The sequence below is a fragment of the Lepidochelys kempii genome, chromosome 8 (assembly GCF_965140265.1).
Source record: "Lepidochelys kempii isolate rLepKem1 chromosome 8, rLepKem1.hap2, whole genome shotgun sequence".
NCBI lineage: Eukaryota > Metazoa > Chordata > Testudines > Cheloniidae > Lepidochelys > Lepidochelys kempii.
In genome coordinates this window covers 99,281,006-99,298,692 of record NC_133263.1, presented here as the reverse complement: position 1 = coordinate 99,298,692, position 17,687 = coordinate 99,281,006, and the positions used below count along the sequence as shown (strand labels likewise).

Genomic DNA, 17,687 nt, shown 5'->3' with positions numbered 1-17,687 from the left:
CTTCAAGATCAAGCTTTTTAGTTACATCTCTAATTGCAGAATATTTCTTATATTCACTATCACACAATATATACAGTTAGTGAAAACCAGTATCCAGAATAACTGATGGGACTGAGACCATCTTCCTCCTACAGTTCTTTCTACTCTTTCCCAGCAGACACACCATCAACTCATTGCCTCCTATTTCCCCCGCACCACAGAAGAACCCTGTGCTTTCTTCTCTCCCACGCTCCCACAGTGTGGAAGAATACCCTTTTTTTTTTTTTGCTTTGCTTTCTCTAGTCAGTATACAACCACACCCACACAGTACTCCCTCTGCACTTCAAAAAGCACAGAGCCGCACCCCCGACCTCTCCTTCCCTTTCTTCCCTCTAGTCTTCAGATATCACCTTCAGGCACTTCTTCTCTCCCACTAATACCTCATTCTCTTACTTAATTTTTCCATGACAGACAAGGTGGATGAGGTAATATCTTTTATTGGACCAAGCTTTTGAGCTCCACCAAGCTCTTCTTCCATGGCAGATAGACGGTTCAGCAACAGCAAATAGAGTCTGGCCAAGGTGGGTCTCTTGAGTTATTGGCAAGGGCAGAAGTGGTGAGATCCCTACCATAAGAGAGTGCAGGCAGGACATGTTGCTGGAGACTCCCAGGCGATCTGCAGACATATTCAGATTCTGAATGGTCTAATGGCAAATTATGCCCGCTAAGCAGAATAGACCACAGCCCCAGCAGGCAGGTTCTCTCTGCTTCTGTTCCCATGTACTCAGACAGTAGGGGGCAGGGGAGCAGCAGCCACAGAGAAGCAACAGAGGCACAGTCAACAAATCAATGGTCTCCCGCCTGTTGAATACACAAGCCCCTCGTGGCTGGAGGCCACATTACAGTTCTACAGTCAGAGTAAACTAACACTCCTTAGTCTCCTTCATTGTACACCGAAGGGCAGGGGTGTAACTACAATGGTGCAAGTGGTGCAATCACACCAAGGGCCGTGAAGTTATGGAGGCCCAACTAGTAGCAGCCACTCTACCTTAGGCACCATGGTACTGACACTACAGTCTACCTATAGGAAAACAGGGCTCTGAAAAGCAGGAACAGGCTATTTCCGGGGGGAGCATTCCTGACCCCTGCCGGGGATCTGAGGAGCAAGAAGTGGACCCCAACCAGGTTGCTGTGGAAATGCTCCTGCCCCCTCATGGGCTCCAAGAAGCAGGAAACAGCCCCCAGTCAGGATTCCAAAGAAGCATTCTCACCCCTCCCCAGCCACTCCCTGCCCCTAGTACGTATAACACTGCAGCTGTGGCTCAGGCCCTGATAGGCTCAGGACTGCTCCTGGTAGCATTGCCAGGGTGCTGCTGCCCACGGCTTCAGCCACAAAAGGAGAAATCTACCCAGCTGCATGTGGGTACCCAACCTACACCTGCTACTCTGTGCCTGGCCACATGGGGGACAGACTTGGCACGGGAGGAGTTGCTGGGGGCCATATGGGCTGCAGGTTCAGGAGGATGGGGTGGGGTGAAGAGTGTGCGGAGGCCAGGTAGGGAATGCCAGCTGGGATGGGCTGGGAGGGCAAACTGGGGGGGAGAAGCTGGGGGTTGCGAAGTGTGTGGGAGGCTGGTGGGATGTACCCAGGTCCTGTTGTGGTTGAAATGAGTGGCTCCAGGGGAAGGGTTGCGAGGATCAGGGGCCATTCCCTAGGATAGCCCATGTCTAGGGCAACAATCAAGATATCTCGGATACCTCCTACAGGGAGGCACTGTGATATGTATTGGTATTTGTGTCACTTGTGTTGATGGGGGAGGGGGTGTTAAAGATCAGCTCTTTCCTGATTTCCGTCTTTTACCGTTTCGGTCTTGCAGAAACACCCTTCCTCCTGCCTATGACTCATGACCCCATCGCCACTGCCTCCTTGTGTCCTGGGTCCCAGTGAGGGAGTGAGCCCTGCTTGGGCGGTTGAGACAGTTATATTTCATGTGTTAGTGGCCCGTAGAACTCCCTGCCACAGGGCATCACCTGGAGTCCAGGCAGGCTGAATAATGGGGAGTTCCACCCCATGACACAGGAACTGCCCTGTCTACCAGCCAGGGCCCAGTCAGACCAATACCCAGCCTCCAGTCAGTACCAGCTGGTTCAGAGCCAGAGCAAGAAACCCATTGGAAAAGGTGCTTCTGTCTTCTGCACCAGTTATTGGGTTGTTATAATAAACATAAGGGTTTATAGCCTTCCAAGGACTTGTCTACAAGGGCATATTGACTGGGATGGCTATTCGACAATAGGTCCCTGTGTGGACACTATTTTGGAATAAAAATAACTTTATTCCAAAATTAGTGTGCACCCTGCAATAGCTATTTCAGCCAATTTCCACCTATAGACAAGACCTTGCACTGTGCACTATTGAATTTCACCCCATTCCTGTCACTCCAGTCTTCAAGGTCACCCAGTTCTTCCTGTATAAAATTCCAGTCTTTCTTTGGATTCATGATGCCTCACAACTTTGTATCATCAGCAAATTTCATTAGCACACTCCTACTTTTTATGCCACAATCATTAACAAAAATATTGAATAAGATTGGTCCCAAGACTTATCCTTGAGGAACAGCACTAATAACCTATCTCCAGACCAACAGTTCACCTTTATCACAACCCATGGCCCTCTCCCCTGTAGCCAGTTCCTCATCCACTTTACAATTCTTGTACTAATCCCCAGCTGAATGTGCTACATGGGCAATGGCTGAGTCAATGTTGCTGCAGAAGGCTTACTCTTTGAAGTTCTTAAAAAGAAAAGGAGTACTTGTGGCACCTTAGAGACTAACCAATTTATTTGAGCATAAGCTTTCGTGACCTACAGCTCACTTCATCGGATTCTACCTGGATTTGTGCTGGAAATGGCCCAACTTGATTATCATACACATTGTAAGGAGAGTGATCACTTTAGATAAGCTATTACCAGCAGGAGAGCGGGGTGGGGGGAGGTATTTTTTTCATGCTTTGTGTGTATAAAAAGATCTTCTACACTTTCCACAGTATGCATCCGATGAAGTGAGCTGTAGCTCACGAAAGCTTATGCTCAAATAAATTGGTTAGTCTCTAAGGTGCCACAAGTACTCCTTTTCTTTTTGCGAATACAGACTAACACGGCTGTTACTCTGAAATCTTTGAAGTTCTTGACTCTCTAATTTTTAACTTTGCAATGGTAAGGTTGCATTCGCTCTTTAAGATACAAAAGCTTGATACATTTACCAACCAAAAGGCTAGAAAACAACAATTTTACTTAAATTTTGTATAAATCCGTAAAAAGAACTTTTCTGTGTGTTGATAGCCTGCATATTGTGTTCATGTATTTGTGGATAAGATGGATATGTTCTGATTTTCCAAGATGGTGAAGGTAAGCAAAATTTTACGTTTCAGATTCAAGATTCCTAACCTATTCTTGCACCCTCTGGGACCTTGCTACACCCTTGCAGGAGGGGAAGGTTTTATATAGAAGGAAGTCTTTTATACCAGAACATTTAATTAATCCAATCATGTTGTGTGTTTAGAGTTTGAGGCTTCAATAATCTTGATACAACATCTCTCTCAACTTGTGAAGGCCCAAACATGATATATAACACATTGAGTAACGCTACACTGCAATCATGGGGTGTGACTGCAGCTCATGTAGACATATCTGAACAAGCTTTTAGTCTAGCTATCTTGGGTTTTAGACCACTGAAGCCACAGCAGCCCATGCCTCTATCCAAGATGTGCAAGCCCACATCGAACTCTAGGTTAATTCTCATGCAGCTAGCCTGTCACCAGTATCCAAGATTCTACATTTCTAATGTAAATAATTTTCAACAATAGAAATGAGGCTACATCAAATCTGTGTGGAACACAAGTAATTTTGGGACTAAAATAATGGCACTTGAGAGGTATGCTACATGATATAACAAATAAGAAGTTCTTACATGGAAACAAAACTAAGAGTGTCACATCACTGATATCATGATCATCTTAAACAGCATTGATTTTGTTTATGGCATTTATCATGCATTTTTGACATTCTGAGTGACAGACGCCACCATAATAGAAAATTAAACACACCTGGCTACTTAGTTTCCCTTAAGCAAAAACCAGTGTTAAATTTGAAATATAAAGTATGTTTGAAGTAATTACAAAACACTGACAACTAAAATGTTCTTGCAGACACCAGGAATAAAGCATATGAATTTAACACTGTCTTGGCAAGAAAGAATATTTCATCAGCGCAGCAGTTGTCTCATTTGAAAGACACTAAGAATTAATATTGTCTATATCTAGTATCATATCCGTATTCATTACTTCTTTAAGGATGATACGTGTCATGGCAGCTTTGGGTAATTTAACGGAAATGCACACTATACTGCACTTACCACAGCTTCACATATACCCTCAATCTAGACTAAGTACAACACAAGTATTGATCCAAAATAAAATTATATGTACTTGAAAGGCTTCCAACTTGGTAATAGAATCATTTACAAATCTAATTTTATACATGACCAATATAGGCACAAGTTTCCATAATGGCAAAATTACTTTCTTTGAAGACAACAGTGTGTTCAATTGATTTTTCTTTTTAAAAATGTTGAGAGGAACACACAAGCTATATTGCATAGACTTTATGTGACTGTACCATTAAATAAATAACCACTTCAGCCACTAGAAGTATCATCTAACCCTATGTAGTTTTGACTTTTAACAAAATTGTTTCAATACCCTACATAGAGATCAGCTGAACTACTTAGGAAAATTTCACAGACCACTGTCAAATATGATGTATTTTCTGATATATGGACATGTAATTCAAACCTCCTCCTTAAAAAAAGAAATGTACCTATACTACCTTGTGTTATGATCCCATCAGCTCTCACATAGTAAGCAGTCTTAGGGCTGGATCAGTATTTCTTTCTTTAAACGTGTAAACATCTATTCCAGGTTCTAGGCATCATAAACGTCAAAGCTGACTCTTTTAGATCTACCAGCTGCCTTAGATACTATTGAATATAAGGTACTGTGAACACAGAAGTGAAACAAGATGCACAAGTGGCTCCATTCCTGTGTTTCTTGAGAGGTCTCAAACATTAGTATTGGCTACTTGCATACCTGCCTTGAGTGGTCATTTGTGGGGTTCCGCACGTTATATTATGTCACATCTTATGTTCAAGATACACAAAGCCTTTAGGAAAGTTAGTGACACAACACGGTTTGTGATGCCTACTATACTCAGGTGGAAGATGTCTGTGGAAGTGATACACAGTGTATTTGACAGTAGTGTTTCAGTAGATAGAGTTCTTCCACCAGTCATAATTTCTCCACAAATTCTCCACCTTAATGTTAGAGGTCAATGAGCTGAGGGAAGTGGTACCATCTTTCAGATGAGTCAAAAAGCCATGGTCCTGAACACATACAGTCATAGAAGATATTATGCATATTGCACGTAAGGTGAGTGTTAATGCCCATGTCACAACCAAATTCCAATTCTAGTAACCACAATCTGCCTACTTAAACTTCAGTTAGCAATTATCTTCGAAAAGTCATGGAAGACATGTGAGATTCCAGAGGACTGGAAAAGGGCAAATATAGTGCCAATCTATAAAAAGGGAAATAAGGACAACCTGAGGAATTACAGACCAGTCAGCTTACCTTCAGTACCCAGAAAGATAATGGAGCAAATAATTAAGCAATCAATTTGCAGACACCTAGGAGATAATAAGGTGATAAGTAACAGTCAGCATGGATTTGTCAAGAACAAATAATGTCAAACGAACTTAATAGCTTTCTTTGACAGGGTAACAAGCTAAGTTCCCTGTAAGCTGCACTGCCGCGCAGCAGTCTATTTAGCACCACGCAGGCACTTAGAGAACCTGCCCGGGGACCCACCTACCCCGGTCCCAACTCACCCTGCGGCCCAGACCCACCACGGCCAGATCGGGCCTATGCGCAGCCCCAGGCACAGCCGGAGCAGCGCGGCCCCAGGTGCAGCCTGGGCAGCCCTCCCCTAGCCCGGACCGGCTGGGGAAGGGGTGCCTATCCTGCAGCCCTAGCCCCCAAGCTCCCACAGCGGGGACAGGTGCCTCTCCCCCCAAGTCCAGATGCTGCTGCGGGGAGAGCGCACTGGGGGAAGTCCCACCATATGAATTTTGTTGTGCACCAATATGGAGGTGATGTGTCACATATCAAAATTGGTGATGTGTACACATAACAAATGGAGGTAATGTGTACACATAATAAAATTAATTCCGCACATGGGTGGAAAGAATTAGAGGGAACACTGGTAAAAAGCCTTCTGGAGAGGGAGGAAGCAGTAGATGTGGTATATCTTGACTTTAGTAAAGTCTTTGATATGGTCTCACATGACCTTCTCATAAACAAACTAGGAAAATACAACCTACATGGAGATACTATAAGGTGGGTGCATAACTGGGTGGAAAACCATTCCCAGAGAGTAGTATCAGTTGTTCACAGTCAAGCTGGAAGGGAATATCGAGTGGGTCCCAAAGGGATCAGTTCTGAGTGCAGTTCTGTTTAATATCTTCACTGATGATTTAGATAATGGCATAGAGAGTACACTTATAAATTTTGTGGGTGATACTAAGCTGGGAGGGGTTGCAAGTGCTTTGGAGAATAGGATTAAAATTCAAAATGATCTGGACAAACTGGAGAAATGATTGGAAGTAAATAGGATGAAATGCAATAAGGACAAATGCAAAGTACTCCTCTTAGGAAGGAACAATCAGTTGCACACATACAAAATGGGAAGTAACTGCCTAGGAAGAAGTACTGCAGAAAGGGATCTGGTGATCATAATGGATCACAAGCTAAACATGAGTCAACACTATTGCAAAAAAAGCGAACATCATTCTGGGATGTATTAGCAGGAGTATTGTAAGCAAGACACAAGAAGCAATTCTTCCACACTACTCAGCACTGATTAGGCCTCAACTGGAGTATTGTGTCCAGTTCTGGGTACTAGATTTCAGGAAAGATGTGGACAAATTGGAGAAACTCCAGAGAAGAGCAAGAAAAATTATTAAAGGTCTAGAAAACAAGACTTATGAGGGAAGATTGAAAAAACTGGGTTTGTTTAGTCTGGGGAAGAGAAGACTGAGGGGGGACATGATAACAGTTTTCAATTACATAAAAGGTTGTTACAAGGAGGAGGGAGAAAAATTGTTCTTCTTAACCTGTGAGGATAGGACAAGAGGCAATGGGCTTAAATTGCAGCAAGGGCAGTTTAGGTTGGACATTAGGAAAAACTGCCAGGGTGGTTAAGCACTGGAATAAATTGCCTAGGAGGGTTGTGGAATCTTCATCATTGGAGATTTTTAAGAGCAGATTAGACAAACATCTGTCTGGGATGGTCTAAATAATATTTAGTCCTGCCTTGAGTACAGGGGACTGGACTAGAAGACCTCTCAAGGTCCCTTCCAGTCCTACGATTCTATGATTTCTAGCTGTAAATAGTTGTGTAATGTTGCTGTACTATGTTAAATGCCCGCTATATTCAAACCTAGAGATAGTTTCGGAGGAACGTTAGTGATCCCTGCAGGTAGGTTAGGTTCTTTAGGATGAAAGGTGCTAATATAAAAATAGTGGTGAAGAGCCACAGAATGTAAGAATGTTATCTGTGATTTGTTGAGGTGTGTTTCCTTGAATGTCGTAGTAATAGAAGTAAAGGTAATCTTATATTCTAGGCTTATTAAATGTGTCACCACTGCAACGAGACATTTAGTGAAGATCCTTGGGCTGTTGATAACCCAAGCAGCTCGACTCTGCACTGAAAATATGAGGTCCCTGTAGTCGGAAGAGAGTCTGAGACATAAGCTCTCATATCAGAGGCCTGGTATGAGGCCTGAGGCCTGGGCTAAAGTAATGGTCAGAACTTGCTAATATAAAGCAAATCCTTAGGCTTTAAAATCAAAAACAAAATACATTTGATTTTACTCAACCAACTAGATTAATGGGAAGATAAAGACACAGGCCAACATTTTCAAACTGAGATGCCTAACACTAGGCACCTACATTCACATTTAGGCACCTTCATAAAGGGGCTACTTTTCAGACACAATGAGCACCCTAAACTTCTACTAAAGATGTGATCAGTTAAGTCAATGGGAGCTGGGGGTGCCCAATATCTCTCAAAATAAGACCACTTATGTAGATGCCTAAATATGTATATAAACACCTAATTTTAGGCAAATAAGTTCGAAAATTTTGGCTAGACTTCATAACTTTCACTTACTTCCTACAAGGTGGCAAGCATGTCTCAATACTCTGATATGCTCTGTAACAAGATGGTAATTTCTAGGGCCCTGTGTACAACTGCAGGATTCCTTTGTTGAGCCACCATGGGACAGGTGCTAGGACCCTTTAAAAAGTGCAGGGTGATTATTGCTCACTTATGCTGGCAGGTGGATCTTGTTAGCTCCAACCTGGATAGAAGAGGGACTGGAGTATCTCTTTGGGACAAAGAAATCTAAGGGCAGCAACAAAGACAAAGCTTAGACTCAAATTTATGTTTTGTTATTGTTGCTTGAGTTACTAACAACATCAAACTCCAGGAAGGTAGTTAAGTTTAAACTATATACAGTTTGTGTATGCTCTTGTTTAAAGCAGATTGGGAATTCTACCTGCTTATATGGCCCTAGGTTGATTGGTTTTTGAACTTCAATACGAAAATATGTTTATCTGCTTAAATATCTTTAAACCTATTGATAGACAAACACATTTATGTGTATAATACATAAACAAATACATCTTGGGAAGACTAAATAACACCATATTCTGAAATCAAGGATTTCCTCTAGCAGCTTTATACTGAAAATGGAAGCCAGGAAAATTATGCATTCTCGAGAACTTAATGTAGTTCTTCAATAGCCAATGTGATCTCCTTTTCACCTTCTGAGAAATGCTGCTTTGTTCCTTTTGTCACTGAAGTCAGTCTTTTTGGTTACCATTTTTGCTATGAGATGGACAAGTGAGCATCAGATACTGACTGTTCAGATGCACCTTTCCTTCAGTTTATTAGAAATAAAGTACTGATGAAAACAACCATATTTTCTTCCTAAATTCAACTCTTAATTTCATCTGAGTCAAGAGATTGTGTTGCCACTGTTTTCCCCAAATCTCCTGATTGCTGATGAAGGAAAACCCCATTGATGTCCGATGGGCTCTTTGTATTTGCATGTTAATTTCAATAGAGCAGTAGCAACTTCCTAGGCATTAACAGGGAAAATTTCTGATATATGTCACTCCTTTACAAGGCATTACTAACTGGATATTTTAGGGGAGAAACTTCTTGCAAAAGGGATTCATTTAAAATTCTCTTTGTAGTTGAGGAGTATTCCCGCTTAGTCCCAGCAATATTGGTTTGATAGAGTGAGTGGTACAAAAATTCATTTTTTCCTAAAGGTAGAACTGACCATGCATCTTCGCCATTCTCAAGACGCGGGTGAATTTGTTTTCATTTGCTTTCCATCTAAATGTACTACATAAAATATATGTTTTCTCAGATTGTTCAGTGAGGGACTACTACTTGTGAATATTCTAAAATAAGGAGGAATCAGTTAAGGAGTTCTTCATATAATGATACTCTTCCAATCTTCAATTTGAAGCTGTTTTTATCTTCTGATAGTATGATAACCAAGTAGTCCCAATGTGGTACAAAGGAACTCCAAGAATCCAATTTAACAGATATCAAAGAATTCTGATGTTTAAGATGCATTTTCTTTTTAGCATTAGTGATTTTTCTTCCTGCCAAGGAAAGTCTTAAACTACCCATAAAACTTTGCATGAAATTTAAATATCAATATTTAATTCCCTTTGGCAGTAGATCAATCCAGCATTACTGATCACTTTGAAACTCACCCATCCTGATGTTACATTTCCATTTCTCCAAAATTAATTTGCATAAAGATCTTCTTTTATGTCTACATCTGTGTTTTACATTACTGATTTTGTAACAGTAATAGTTATAAGTTTGTATCAAAAAGTTTTCATACACAATTAAGTTCCTTTTTAATTGTTTACTACTTAAAACTACATGCAAAAACTGGGGGAAAAATCAATCATGGATATGAATTACTGTAACTAGCTAATGTAAGACAATTTGCTGTTTTGTACAATAAGCTATATAGTATACTATATACTGTACACTAGAGATACTAAAACATTTCTAAAAGTCAACAAAAATACTATTTTAGAGCCAAGTGTATGAGTGTAATATAAATTTAAATTTCTTTATCAGCACAGAGTCTGTGTTTTTGTTTTTAAAAGGTATTTATTTGAAAGTAAATTTTCTTGTACTACCTACCTAGCTCTTTAATCTGAATCCCATTGATATTCTGCTGTGTTACTATACATTGTTTATCAGACTGATATTTATACTCCCTAAAGCCACTCTCTGTAATCAAGTTCTTATTTTTAATATATTCAAATATGTTGATGAAACTGCCTAAGCTATTGGTTTTGTTGGGATTGTTTACCAGGTCTATGTGAATATCTCTAATAAACGCTCCAAATTCAATTTTTTTAGCCTTTTAATCCATCAAATGAAGTGCGTGGCTAGGCAATGGAGACAGGTCTCCCTACCCATATGTTACTCTATTAATGTTGTTATATGCTTTTCAAGAAATTTGTCATTATTAACAAAACAATGTAAGTCAATATGACAGATCAGAACAAAAGTTAGTGAAAAAAATATTAATTAATATCAGTCCACTGAAGGGGTAAATAAAATATCCCAGAAAAGACAGGGGCAGTTGCAGGCCCATTCTCTGTGTCTTAGGAGAGCCACATGGGAGACAAGTGCAGTTGCATTGTACAAGCGATGACTAGGTTGTGGTGTGTCCATGAATAGGCACCATTAAAATGATGCACTTGTGCTCCAGCCAGATTTGTAAAGCAGGATGGTGCTAGCCACAGGAGGATTAATAAGGTTATGTGCAAATAATTCAGCAATGAATAAGTTAAGCCAAACTTTGATATAACTGTATGTTTGATGGAATACACTATATAAAATATATTTCAAGCTGGTTATTAAATACTGTTGGATGAAAAAGATAGAGTTCAAATGGGAAACTTTCAGAATTAAACTCCTTAATAGAAAAGGATACACTATCCAATTTACAAAGCTTGTTTAATGTAATGTGCCCTTTCATACATACCACGCTTGTGCACGCACACACACTTAGCCGTCTTTTAAAATGAAGCTCTGGTAGGAATATGAATTTTATAAAGCACTCTGATACTAGTAATTTGAAATAATAATAACATGAAGAATCCCCTCCTTTGAATGGGGAAGGATAATATAAAAAAGTAAATACAATCAAATGTATACTGACATGGAAAGGCGCCAGCTCCCCACCACATCTGAGAAAATAGCAGCCGCAGAGAGACATTTGTGGCTCTCTGATACAGGGCTAACTAGCTCAAGTATAAATTAGAACAAAAGGGGTCTCAGTCTAATTTACACTGTTGGCACCATTGGCATCAGGTCTCTGACAACAATGAAGGATTGGGCATACTGAGCTCAAACTACTTTTGATGTGTTTCCTTCTCGCCCTTTCTCTGGAGGTGGAAAGGCACCTGGTGTAGGAGAAAAAGCTGCACCAGTGGAGAATTCACACAAAGGGAAGTTCTCAGCCGGGAATCTCTGGAAGATTTAAAGACAGCATAACATGGCTTTGGCAGGCCATAGAATCCAGTCCAAATAGTAAAAAACGGTTACTAACCTTTCTATCACTGTTCTTCTTCAAGATGTGTAGGGTTGCTCATGTCCTCCATTCCAATGTAGGTGTGTGTGCGCCACACGCACTGCCACTGGAAAGTTTTTCCCTTCGTGGTATCTGTCAGGCTGGCTCTTGTGCTTTGAGTCCAATGTTCCCTCTAATTTTTTCCATCCATGTGCAGAATGAATTTTGTTATGTGCACCAAATTATTGAGGTGATGTGCAGATGTGCGCCACCAGTAGAAACAAAAAACCTAGATACAATATATATATATTTTTTTTAAGTTACCATAGGGATAATTACTTTAGCCAGGATAGGTTAGGCATTTTAGAACTCACTACTCAAAGAATTAAATTTAAGAGTAAGAGAAATAAAAATTATGTAATGGATAGACAAGTCAAAAAACTCAAATGCCAGCACTTTGAAAGAATAAAATTACAGAGAATATATGTGCATTGCACGAAGTATCAAGAAGTAACAACAACCATACAAGTACATGTTGGGAGATGAGTAAGAAAGACAGAGTGTGTGTGTGTGAGAGAGAGAGAGAGAAAGAGAGAAATGGTGTGTGTGTGTGTGTGTGTGTGTGTGTGTGTGTGTGTGTGTGTGTGTGTGTGTGTGTGTGTGTGAGTGAGTGATAGAGAGAGAGTATTGTCCTTTTAAGTGCATTCACAGCCTGGCACGACTCCCCAGTGGACTGCAGCTGCCCTGGGGCATCCTTCAGGTAATAAATATTGCTAACTCTCACGCTTTTTTGGTGCTTTTCCTCAAAGCCCCAGTGTGTATACATGGGCACAGGAGAATGATGTTGAAGAAGAAGTGTGTATATACAGCATCCCCTTGAAGTGGAAGCAGCTTTCTCCCATTCTGAGTTACAGTCAGGGGATTAAAATTTAAAACTATCTGTATACCCAAAGTGTGGAGTCCTGGCTGACAGCTCTGACATGGAGCTGCGTGCTGATAGAGAAGTCAGGCCGTTGCCCCAGTCCTGGGCAACATGGATCCATCTCCCAGACTGCATTCCTCACTGAAAGAGGCCCTTTTTTCTTATTCTACAGAGAACCCTCTCTCTTTACCAGAGACAGCTCTGTGAAGGTTACTGTCATTCTAGTGTTTACACATCAATTTACAGTGTTATGACTCTATTCACAATGGAAAAAGATAGAAACTCAGGGATTGTTTTAATTAAAGTGCAGAATTTCAGATGATGGCAAAATGCAGCCCAAATGGTGGAGCCTCACTAAAAACCTGAGCACTACTGTTTCTTTTCAGCCCTATGATTTGATGCTGTGTGTTGCCCTTTTAAGTAGATCTGCACTCAAAGCAGACACAGCAGCAGCAGCAGCCACCAGCAAGCTCCCTCCATCTCACTCCTGAGCCCTGTCGCATCCCACCCCCTGCTCTGCAGAGATGGGGTACAGGGGCAAGGGGACACCCTGACATCAGTGTCCACCCCCCGCTCTGCATAGCAAGTGGGAGGCTCCCAGGAGCAGCTCCAAGGCAGAGGGCAGGAGCAGAAAGGCAGTGGAGGGAAGGACACCTGAAGTGCGTGGCACTTGATAGCTTAATGGGCGGTTGCCCAGCCACGCAGTTTAGAGGGAACTTAGCTTGTGCCCTGAGGGTACCCAAGTGGGCTCCCCAGCCCAACTCCAAAGTGTCCGTGACCAGGGACATTGAAGGTGTGGGACTCGATAAGGGGAAACCTGCACACACCATCTCCAGGTCCAGCCACCACAGGAGGGTGGAAATCACCAATGGTGACAGTGAGACCACCTTGTTCAGATGGTGCCAGCCTGGTATGTATACCAACGCTAGCCAGGATTGGAAGGGCCTTAGATGTAGCCGTGCGTGTTGCATGACGCAGGTGCAAGATGCCATGTGCCCCAGAAGTTTCAAACAGTTTCTCACTGTGGTGATGGGGTGATTCCTCAGGTTCTGTATGAGTACTGATATAGCTCTGAATCTGGTGATGGCGGGTGACATAGCCAATGGACTCAGCACATGCCAAGAGAATGGCAGTCTTTAATCTCTTCCAGAAATTTTCATGATCATCATCTGCTGTAGGCATAGCGTCAAACTTCTCTTAGAGACACTGCTGAAGTTTCTCCGAAGTCACTATATCTTAAAGGGACTTGACGTTGAATTTCTTTTGTACTGATTTTGCCTGCTTGCATTGCCTTGAGACGATCTGGAAATTGATGATTGATCTAACAAGGTGATGGTCTGTCCAACAGTCATCAGTTCCATGCATGGCCCTCGTGATGTGGACATCCTTCCAATCTCGAGCTCTAACAATAACATAGTCAAGAAGGTCCCAATGCCTGGAGTAAGGGTGTCTCCAGGTGGTCTTATACTTCTCACTTTGTCTAAAGAGGGTGTTTGTGATGATCAGGCCATGTTCTACGCATTTGCTTAGGTGGAGGATGACTTTGGAGTTGGCCTTTCCTACTCCTTCTTTTCTGATACTACCATTCGAGAGATCTGACTCCTGCCCAACTCTAGCGCTAAAATTTCTGAGGAGAATGATCTTGTCCTCCTTGGGAATATTGGTCAAGACTCTGTCAAGATCTGTATAGAATTGTTCCTTGATATCCTCGATAGAATCAAGCACTGGGGCATACATACTGTTAACAGCAGCATCACCTCCCAGGTGGTCTAGTGGTTAGGATTCGGTGCTTTTACTGCTGTAGCCCAGGTCCGATTCCTGGTCAGGGAACAGAGCTCTTCAATTTTAAGGCAACTATCATATGGGTCACTCAACAGCATCGGTTTGTGGCATGCCGTACATAGTTTGACACCGTGGGACAGAGGTATATCCCAATAGTCATGGCAGGCTAGCCCTGCAAGGCGAGGAACACTACTTAACTATGCTAACTTAATTCTAATTGTAACTATTTACAATTTATTTTACTGAGAAGCAACCCTTGTGAAACGCACTGAGATAAGCAATGTTTCAGCAACTATTACAGGCAATAAGAAGGAACTGAGGGGGCGGGCGGCCCTATATACCGTGCCGTGAGGGCACAACTCCAGGGGGCCACAGAGTTGAACCAATGGTTACCACTGAGGGGAAAACTTTCCAACATTGGTGCACACAGTGTGCACACACTTACGTTGGAATGGACATGAGCAAGCACTCGAAGAAGAACCAGTTTTTTCCTGCAGATATAATTAATTACACTGCACTCTCCAAGGTCAAGATAATAAATGAATATTGTTAAAAATCAGACAGTGATTTTTTTTAAATTACAAAAAAGAAGATTACAGAAAGGCTAAGGATCCACCAATACTAGCTCCCTGCATTGATAACAAATTGATCATGTGCCCACCTATCCTATAAATGATCCCTGTTTCATATTCTGAAGGATGGTGAACCAGCCATCTCTCTCTATATATATACTGTATGTTATAGACCGATTGAAAGAGAGCATGCTGAGAAGAAATTCTTCCTGATGCAACATTTTGGGTCTTGAGCTAACTTTTATAGAATTCATGGAAAGAATCACAGTGTCATAAATGAGAGTTGGATTGGACATCTGATCAATTTTAACCCTGTGTTGGTTAATAGAAGGAACTATAGGCTAGCATCTAATGCCATTTATACCATCAAACACCATTAGCACCTGTCTATTCTTTTCCTCCGGACCAGTAAGGTGTATTGCATCAGTCCTTCTGGGGGCACATAATTCCAAACATTAACTTTGTACTCTCTGATAGGGAAAAAAGCCCTTCCGGATAATGGTAATTTTGTGTCCTGTGTATAGAGATCATCCTATAATCAGGGCCATAATTTGGAGAAACTGTTGCCCTATTTCTGCAAAACAATGTGAACAGAAAATTTGCAGGAAAATGCTTTGCAGTTTCCAAGCTATTTTCTTTTGCAGCAGGTTTGGTTGTTTTTAAATTAGATATGACACTTATGCTCATCAGAGATGAGCCAAAGTAGTAAGGAGAACTTTGGGTACTTACAAGAGTTCATGGTATCTGCAGGCCCACTGTTATAAGCCAAATAACTTGACACCCACTGACATTTCAAACATACTATTCTGCAATGGGGGAATTTTCATAAGTTTTTGAACTCTTCCACATCAAGAACAGATATTCATGGAATGATTTCACAGCATTGGCAAACACCTATGGGTTGATTCTCCTGTCTAATCCCAGTGGAAATACTGCTTTTGAATATGGATTTCTCATCATGGAACAATTGTTCAGAGTATCCACATGTGCAGCAGTTATTTTGGGGATACAGATGTGTAATATGTATGGAATGTGACCACAATTTAGTACACTGATCATAACCCTCTTGCTGTTATCTTGTACTCCTTTTGTCTGCTTGTTGTATTCAACTGTTATCTGTCATATTTTTAGATAGTAAATGCTTCAAGACAGGGTCCATTATGCATTACATTACCTAGCACAATGAGAGTCAATTTTCTCTGGTTGCAGTCTCCGGGTGCACTGTAAAATCTTCCAATTCACATGTAACAGAATAATTTGTTAATTTATAAAATATAAATTTAACTTTTTTGTTCCAGTTCTCAGGTGCATACACATTTCTTGCTGATGATTTCAAAGGCATGCCATCTTAGAAGTAAGTCTGGATCTGAAGCAGTAAGTATATTACTGGTACATACTTAAAATATAATCTGGGTGTTACATTTGATCCAATTTGAGGTTCTATAGAAAAAAAATTAGTAAAATTATGGATGATGTTGTGAAGGCCACAACTGAAATTAATGGGAAACAAACCTGGCCCAGTAAAGAATGTTATCTAGAAATAGTCAGCAGTTTTTGACACATATATAATTAGAGAAATTGGAGGCTTTGCCCATGGGACCATGTGTTCCACAGCAAATCCTATTTCCTTCATTCTCTTTCATCGTTATTGTAAGTGTAATCATTGTATGATTATAATCCTTATGTATAACATATCAGTTTCTTTTTGTACTTTCCAATATTGGTGTTAATTGAATTCACTTGAGCAAATGTGTAAAGAAATTCACTGCTCAGATCTTACCACTGATAGAGGACTATCTGATCTAGGAGTCTGAAACCATACACTGGAGACCAAAAGGTCAAATTCTAGATCATATAGATGTTTGCTGCCTTTGCACATGCCAGTTCTTTATTCACATAAATATAACCTTTTAACTATTCTTTTTCATTATTCTTGGTTAAAAAAGAATAAAATCAAAGAAGACAAAACAACATAATGACATAAAACAAATAATGTACAAAATCAAAGTTGGGGGGAGAAAGTAAAGCTTATTACATAGTCTTCAAGAAAAACAAAATATTGAAATCTCAGAAATATTAACAAGCCAATAAAATATACTTATCATAAAAATATACCAAGAATAATTAGGGCTAGTGCTCTGACTGCCATGAGAGAGATCTGTGTTCAATTTTCTTTCCCAGGGCTGAGAAGAATCAACCCTGTCACGTGGCCATCACACAACATATATATAATGGGAGGAAGGAAGCAATAGTTTTGAAAGAGACCTATGGGTGATAGTAGACAGCAAATTAGGCACACGTTTCCACAGTGATGTAGCAGGAAAAGGCGACCATTGCAATTTTGGGCTGTATATTCTGAGCCATCAAGGAACAGGGAGTCTACAGTCCTTTCTCTAGATAGTGGAAATATCATCATACTTGGAATACTCCATTCAGCTCCGGGCTCCACATTACCAGAGACATACTGAGGAAGTCCAACGAAGAGGGACAAAAAATCCAGAAAGCTGGAAGGATTCACTTATGATGAAAAACCAAGGCTCCAAACCAGAAAAATACTTAAACAAATACACAAGTGTTTTATAGATAGGGGCCTAAAATAACTAAACATGTATAGGTAGGTTGAGACACAAGTAATGAGGAATGTATTAACAGTCTACAGAAATCTGAAGGCATCCGATGAAGTGAGCTTTAGCTCATGAA

The 17,687-nt window shown here is 40.9% G+C and overlaps 1 protein-coding gene across 1 annotated transcript in view; it reads right to left on the bottom strand.

Annotated features, from left to right (window-relative positions):
- The window catches only part of AGBL4 (AGBL carboxypeptidase 4), a 1,390,068-nt gene that overhangs the window by 1,285,656 nt on the left and 86,725 nt on the right, over positions 1-17,687 (bottom strand). The window lies entirely within an intron of this gene.